Source organism: Vipera ursinii (assembly GCF_947247035.1).
Source record: "Vipera ursinii genome assembly, chromosome: Z".
NCBI lineage: Eukaryota > Metazoa > Chordata > Lepidosauria > Squamata > Viperidae > Vipera > Vipera ursinii.
This window is the reverse complement of record NC_139517.1, coordinates 83,705,238-83,712,649: the sequence shown is the minus strand read 5'-3', so window position 1 is coordinate 83,712,649 and position 7,412 is coordinate 83,705,238.

Sequence of the window (7,412 nt, the reverse complement as noted above, 5' to 3'; positions counted from 1 at the left end):
TTGTTTTGTGTAGTCATTGAGGTGAAATTGGAATAAAGAGGTTGAATTAAAGGGTTCTCACAACTGCTTCTCATCAATAAATGTGTTGAATATGCAACAGAAACTCGCTTGTTTTTATTTTAATAATTTTGATTCTAAATTTTGAAAAAAGTTGAAAATAAAATCTGCATGAATTGGGGGGGGGGGGGGAAATGCCATGTAAGCAAATAGCAAATTTTGGAATTAAGTTTAAATTATTCCAAAAGTGATTAATGAAGATTGATATAAATTTACGTCATTAGAGGTTCAGCTCTATTTTGTAATAATTTTCTGGAAGTGGAACGATTAAATATACTTTGTTCACAATGTTTTGTGAGTAGACATTAAAAATGATTAGTCAAAAGTGGTTTCATAATGTGCCACATCACGTTTAACATTACTTGCTCCTAAGCCAATAATTCATCCTTCAATTTTAATAATCTAGTCACAGTTGCAGTCACAAAATGGTGAGTCCCTTTAAATACAGGTAGTCATTGACTTATAACCACAATTGAGCCCAACATTTCTGTTGTTAATCAAGACATTTAAGTGAATTTTATCCTATTTTATGATCTTTCTTGCCACAGTTGTTAAATTAATCAGTGCAACTGTTAAGTTACACAGTTAAGTGAATTTGGCTTCCCCCATTGACTTAATGTTGCCAGAAAGATGCGAAAAGTGATCTCATAATCCAGGGACACTGACACTCATAAATATGAGTCAGTTGCCAAGCATCTGAATTTTGATCATATGACTATGGGGATGCTGCCAAAGGTGAAAAATGGTCATAACTCACTTTTTTCAGGGCCATTCAATGAACATAAGTTGAGAACTACCTGTATTTAAATAGAATGTTTTAGTTAAGTAGATTATTATGTAGGTGCTTTCCCTAAATTACATCTCATAACTCCCATTATTTTTCCCAAAATAGTTCACCTAATTCCAAAACAAAAATCTAAAAACCATATTGTATTTAACTTATTGACAAATGAGGAAGGGCCAAGATGTCCCCATCCATTTGCACGGAGAACAAAATGAACAATTAGAAAATAATACCTAAAGAGCATAGTTTGTACAGGCCATCTATACTTTCCAGCTGCCCCAACACAAACAAAAGCAGCAAATTACTTGGTTACATAACAGAAAACAAATCTCATTAAAAAGGAATTGGGCAAATATCTTGGGATCGTGCTACACATGTTTTCTTGTTTCTAAGTTCTGCCTTTATACATGCTGAGATAGGTAGTTTATAAAAGCTGCACAAATATTCTACATTAATCAAATATACTTTTCTATAAAACTTCCTTCTAAGGTTTTCTTTTTCCTAAGCAAACTTAAAATTTAAGGTTTGATTTATTAGATGTCTTGTAGCAAATTAGGATTTCACACACAAAATTATGTACTCAAGCTTCAATTATATTTTCAGGATTACAAGTTTTATATAGTTTATAACAAAAAAATGCAGCTTAGTCTGACAGTTATAACACACAAGAACTTATAGCTTCTAGAATTTACTAATTCCATGCTAGATTCCACTATGTTAACATAAATTGATGTTGGGAAATTATCTTTTTTTTTGTAAAAGTTTTTATTGTTTTTTCCCCCTACATTCAATAACAATTTATCAACAAATATGCTGTCTGAGATTACATTAGCTAATACATATTTAATTCCTAATCCTTTATTCATTCCTCTAGCCATCAATAAAATAAGTCCCAAATCTGATAATATTCCGTTTCTTCTTTTTCTTTCAGTCTCATAGTCAGTCTACCCTTCTCTGCACATTCTAGTATTTTTATTATTTCTTCATCTGATGGTATTCCTTCATTTTTCCAGTATTGTGCAAATATAATTCTTGCCGCTTTTGTGACATGCAAAATCAAATATATACTTTATTTGTTAGTCTTTTCTGGCATTATACCTGTCGTGGAAAAAACCCAATGGAAAAGACAAGAGACAGCACAAACCAATAATTCTTACTTTAAGATTCAGAGGTTTATTTTTTCTAATAATTTGGAACATAGCAAGCAAAATAACACATCATCACATACATTAATAACCCATTGCAATGAGGACCAAATGGTTATAGCAAATTCCAATAGGACAGCTATAGGCCAATGGCAAATCAATCAGGTCCAGTCCCAACCTTTTATACCTTTTCTTGTTCTAAGACTGTAGTCAGACGGTTTGCTGACTTCTGCTGACTTTTGCTGACCTCTTACCCTCTGCTGACCTACTTTCCACATATACTTTCTGCTGAACATAACTTTCCACATATACCCATGTACATTGCAGCCCACATCCATCAGCTACTTTCAGTTCCCTATTTCTCCCATGGTTATAATGCTCATGTTCCAAATATACATAAACCTATCTACTTTGCAATTTCATATTGCACAGATTACAAATAGTATGTTTGTATTGTGAAACAGTATAAAGTTCAAGTCAAAGTTTTGTTTTAAATCAATACTGTGGGGCCTATCATAGGTTTGCTCCAGCCTCATCTTGTTATATGAGGAGGAGGCTATATTTTCATCTCCCACAGTCCCTAGTTCTTGTCCGTAAGGATAACACAAAACATAAGCAAAAAGATAAGATTAGAGGGATTCTGGGGTAAAGGGTCTACAATAACTCCAGAGGGGTATGTAAAGAAAGTATTTCATTGGGAAACACATACAACCTCAATAGGTTTAAGACTCATAATAAGAAAATAAGGTAAAAGGTAAAGGTTCCCCCGCACATGTGTGCTAGTCGTTTCCAACTCTAGGGGCCGGTGCTTATCTCCATTTCAAAGCCGAAGAGCCAGTGCTTGTCCAAGGACATCTCTGTGGTCATGTGGCCAGTATGACTAGACGCCAAAGGCGCACGGAACACTGTTACCTTCCCACTGTAGTGGTCTCTATTTTTCTACTTGCATTTTTACGTGCGCTTTCGAACTGCTAGGTTGGCAGAAGCTGGGACAAGTAACAGGCGCTCACTCTGTTATGCAGCACTCGGGATTCGACCCGCCAAATTGCCGACCTTCTGATCGACAAGCTCAGCATCCTAACCCACTGAGCCACCGCGTCCCTGCAATAAGAAAATACAAATGCCAATAAACAACAACACAACTACAGTCCATAGAGCAGGCATGAGGTATTTCCTGATGCAGATCATTTCCTTCATGGGCCTGTGGACTTCCATTGTGTTGGACAAGGTGGTATGAAGTTTTTCAATCATCTGAGGATGGCAAATTAGAGTTCACTTGGTGTTGGTGCTGTCTGGGCTGGAGATTGCATGCTGGTGGGGAGCAGAGGTTACTAGCACTTGCTCTCCTTTTGGGCAAAGCTTCAATCTTTGCCTAGATGCAGTCAGGTGATTGGGGCTTGATATCTTCCTCGCCTGGGGGTGGTACTTTCTTGCAGTGCAAAACATGCATCCAGGAAGCCCGATGATACTTCACAGCAATGTTGGTGGTCAATAGAATCTGGAATGGTCCTTTTCAAAGAGGAGCTAAACAATTCTTGCTGAAATACTTTAGTCAGAACCTGATCACCAATCTTCAAGGCATAACAAAGATGTAGTGGTTCCTTGGGTGGAGCAGTCCTCAGGGAAGCTGAAATATCTCAAACAAAATCTTTATAGGCGGGAACAGGGAAAGGGGAAGAAGGTAGAAGGAGAGGGAGGGGAAAATATTGTGACAGGAGCAGGGCTGCTTGCCACTGGCATGACTTGCACTGGTCTCCCATGAATGACAGTCCATGAAAGCATTGATGAAAACTTTGCAGTAGTCCAGCACTGCATCCTTCGACATGTGGATTTCTTGTAGAGAAGCTGACAGTCTCATAAACCTCACAGATACAAACAAAATAGACACAGAATAACAGATTTTTCCCTTACTTACTAGTTTACTCCCCTTTTTCTAAGTTTCTCTGCTGCCATGTGTGAACCATGACCCAGTTCCTGGTACCATAGGACAAGCATTTTAACTTTATTTCTGTACTTCCTCTCCTTGCAGTTTTGGCTGATATTCAACTGCTAGCTGCCTACCTAATATTAAAGCAGCTTGACATTTTCCATTTAGTATATTTTAAGCTGTTACTTTAAAGCAACAAAAATGCCATGTTCTATTAAGTGTGTTTCCTTAATATTGTACTTTAGTTTGCAATGTAAGAATTTTAGCACACTGATCTTCAATGTCCCAAATCATACTGCAAGTTCAAACAGCCCATTTCCCCTCTTTTTTTTAAGAAAAGCAGTTCAATATTGTAACCAAGCAAAAATTAAATTGAAAGAAACCGCACCCCCTTTTCCTTCCTGCCCTCCCTCAATCTTTTAAGGCAGAAAGTCCACAAGCGAAAAGAAAGAAATAGCAACTAGCAAAGGAGATGGAAACGTTGTAAAAATGGTTAAAAGATTCCACAGAAAGTTCACATGAATGGAGGCAGCATCTGAGTCAGTGTGTTTTGCCGCTAAAGCTTCTGAGAGATTTATGCAGGGCTGAAAGGCATGAAAGCAGGATCCCCTTCCAGACTGGGAACTTCCCATTGCTTAGCAAAAAGCCGTAGAAGAGATCGAAAGCAAATAGCCTCGTAAAGAAAGTAAAGGTAAATGCATGAATTGTTGTTGTTATACGACTCCACATCCATTCATGCCAAAAAATGTTTGTGGTAATGCTTATGTTATTTCTCAACCCACCATACCCACCTTCTTTTAAGGCAGAAAGCCCATAAGTAACAAATAGCAAAAAGGGCAGAAAGAATTGTTTGAAAGACTACGCAGAATTTCCACCCCCTATTTCCATTCAGCATTCCTCTAACTAGTTATCCCTTTTCTTTTTCTTTCTCCTAAGTAAATCACATGCTTTTTTCCCTTTCTCCCTGTCATAAGTCCTGCCCAGCTCCGAACAAGTGCCCCTGACACTAGTGATGTTGAGCTGGCCATGCCCACCCAGGAGACCACGCCCATGCCAGCCATACCCACCCAGTGGGCCACGCCCATCCGGCACCTGACGATAAATAAGTGGGGTTTGGGTTGCAGTTTGGGCACTCGGTCTCAAAAAGGTTCGCCACTACGGCTATATGTTATTGATGACATCTTGTGGCGAAACTTGGTACAGCAAGTAAATCTTTTTCCTGTTGTGAGAGCTGACTGAATAACAGAGCTGTCCTTGACATTACTTTTAAAGATAAGTGTGGGAACACCTGGCACTGAAAACAACTCTTTTGGAGGTGGATAATCATTGACTTTTATTAAAATAGCCTCCATGGAAGATTTAGCTGCAAACAACGAAATGGATGAATATATCTCACCCTTGATTATAAACTGATACTGGACACGATTTTGGCAATGACAGAGCAAATTAAAGCCAAACTGCAAGAAAAATCTGACAACTTAAAGCCACCAAATCAAATTCTGACTTTAAATGAGGAAATGACAATCCAAAAGGAAATAGAAGAAGTGGAAACTAACAATAAAATAGGAGATTTCAAAGAACAACAAATGTAACCTACAGAGAACATTAAAGTCCAAATTTCAATGTCAATTACAAAACTTACAACTCAAAAAGCAATAACACCTGAAGAAAGCAATACTAAGAGTGAAGACACTAAAGGCCTTCAAATACACTTTGTTGAGAATTCAGCTATTCAAAAGACAACCATAACACCAGCTACTACTTTCTATCTAATCCAGATGGAATTGGAAGAAGAAAAAGACGACTGATCTAATGACAACTATATTACATCAATCATCAAAAAGTGAACTATTAAAACAAAACTTCAGTGGTTACAAAGGGGACACTTTCTTTGGAAAACTGACATTGGGATACGCTCCCTGGATTCAAATAAGGGGTATAGAAAGAAAGGGAGATACATTTGAGAATTTAAAGACGCCAAAAGGGAAGCCTGATTGGCACAAAAGGAAGGCAAGAGTTAGATTTAAAAAAACTGAACTTGTTCCTTTTTTGGGATTCCTGAAGATAGAGTATAAAATATCTTTTAATGGATTAAGGGGAATCTCTAAAAAATATAACTGATTTTACATTTAGGTTTTAGATCTGTAAGGGAAAACAAAATTAAACTTTTAGAATATAATTCTGAACTATATTATAGAATTTGGAATGATATATCAAAAGATAGTATTTTAACAATTGATGTACGGTTAAGATGACATAGAATATATTACTTGTAATGATATAGATAGAAACTCATTTTGTATTTAATTTTTAAAAGAAAGTTATTAGAATCGATATATATTATAGAATTTGGAAAGATATAATATAAGATATTTTGATATAAGTGGTGAATTGTTAAGATAATAAATAGATGATATTGGTAAAAAATAAGAATGTTTTGAAATGAATAATGTAAGTTTTGTAGACAGGATAATTGCTTTTTTGAAAGAGGGAAATGTGGGTCACCCCAAAGTAAGCTTTCTTTCATTTAGTATAGGCTACCTTAGATTACTTCATTGCAATTGGGTAAAACCTAAAAACAGGATATTGATATGTATTAGTGAAAATATATTGAAAATTCTTTTAATTGACTAGGTCACAATTAGAAACGTATTAATTTGACTAATTTGACTTTATTATAACTAAGGGAAGTGGAGAGGGAATTTTTGTTGATGTAACCTGAGCTATGTACAAATAACTTGTTATTTGATATTGCTTACTTTTGATTACCCAACCACCGTAGTTTCACAAATATTTGAATGTAAATAATATAAAATTAATAAAAATTATAATAAAAAAATTATACTTTTTAGTTTTTCATCAGAAGTTAATGTCTTATCAAACACAGTTTGTTCCTTGTAAAATCCATACATCTTTATCACATCTAGCTTGCATTTGTAAATGAGCCCACCATGTTAGATTGATACCATTTCTTTTCAGTCCTGCCATTTCTCCAAATTGTTCTATCTTTCCCAATAGTTTAGGAATCCTCTCCAAAGGTTCTTCTAAAATAAATACCAAATAATCAGCAAATGCTTGCAATTTATATGTTTTGCTGATTATTTCTAGTCCTTTAATTTCTATATTTTGTCTAATATTTCTATTTAAAACTTCCAGAGTGAAAATAAATAACAATGGAGATAATGGACATCCTTGCCTTGTGCCTTTTCTTATCTTAAAGTTCTCGGTATAGTCTCCATTCACAATCAATTTTGCTGTTTGTTTATGGTATATTGTTTTTATCATGTTTATAAAGTTCTGTTCAAAGTCCATTATTTGTAATTACTGAATCATAAATTGCCAGGAAACATTATCAAATGCTTTTTGGCCATTTAGAAATATTAGTGCCAATTGTTTCCCTGGGTGCAATTCAAAATATTCCAATACATCCATTATCACTCTTAAATTATTTTTAATTGGTCTCTTTGGCAAAAAACCATTTTGGTCTGAATGTAGAAAT